This window comes from Teleopsis dalmanni, chromosome 2 (assembly GCF_002237135.1).
Source record: "Teleopsis dalmanni isolate 2A chromosome 2, ASM223713v2, whole genome shotgun sequence".
In the NCBI taxonomy this organism is placed as follows: Eukaryota; Metazoa; Arthropoda; class Insecta; order Diptera; family Diopsidae; genus Teleopsis; species Teleopsis dalmanni.
This window is the reverse complement of record NC_051847.1, coordinates 28,789,512-28,790,705: the sequence shown is the minus strand read 5'-3', so window position 1 is coordinate 28,790,705 and position 1,194 is coordinate 28,789,512.

The window sequence follows — 1,194 nt, the reverse complement described above, 5'->3', positions numbered from 1 at the left end:
CCACAGCAATTTGTTTGCTACTAAATTTATAAGTCTAGATTGGTAATACTGTCGAGTTCAGTAGACCAAAATGCAATTGACATACTAAAAATACAAGTACGATGGTTGGTAAAAACAGTTGAAGAAGCTAACATCACGGAAGGAAGTATGTGCTAAAATACCAGCAAATAACTGAAGTATACAAATAGTAATAAAAAATAAATATAAAAATTAAATTGTGCCGGGCACATTATTCCGCAGTTCGTGCGCAAAATTTCAGATTGAAAGCTCTGTGAGGTTCATTTGGAACTGGGGATTTATTGTATTTTTGCTGAGTTAAAAAATTTTAAAGCAAATGACCGTAATTTATTTTCGTACTTATACTTATATTTTCATTTTTATTTCTTTGTCGCTTTTTATATATTTTTATTGTTTGAATTTCGAAAAAAAAGATCCGATTTCTGTTAGATTTTAACATTTCCTTTCAATTATTGAGGAAAAAAGCATAGTCCACTGATGCCAGATGTTATTTTGCTGACGTTTCTGTTGAATATGCAAATTTTTTTATTTTTCTATTGACATTTATGCAATGAGAAAGCCAATTTTTGTTGCGTTCTGCGAATTTTTATGGAGGATAATTGAGTTGCTTTAAGCTCTGAATTCCAAATTTTTCTGAATATGTTTTCATATGCAAATACAATACTTATAGGACACTAATACTACGTATTTCAGTGTAAATTAATAAGATAAAAAAATTTGTATTGTGTATTATTACAGTATATGAAATATAGAAAGTAAATAAAGTTGAAGCGTTATAATTCAAGGATTTTCCTTATAATTGATTGAAGGACAGGGTAAAACATATATACCCAGTCAGCAGATCATTACGCCTAAAGTTTAAATTTTATACAATATTATATTATACGATATCATTTAATCTAAATACTTCTATAAATTACCATATTATTTATACTGCAAATATTTTTAAGAAAATTTAGACCTTTTTTAACAATTGTCTTTATCAGGGCTTTGAACATGAATTTTTTTCGTTCTGGTTCAAAACACAAAAAAAAATTTATCCGGTGTTCGCTCCGACAAAAATATCGACTTTTTTTTCGGTTTTCGGGTCGGTTTCGGCTCGAAGCCGTAGTCTATATTTCATGTGATCAATTATTTTTATCATACAAAATGAAAAATTGTTTTTGTTAAATTTTT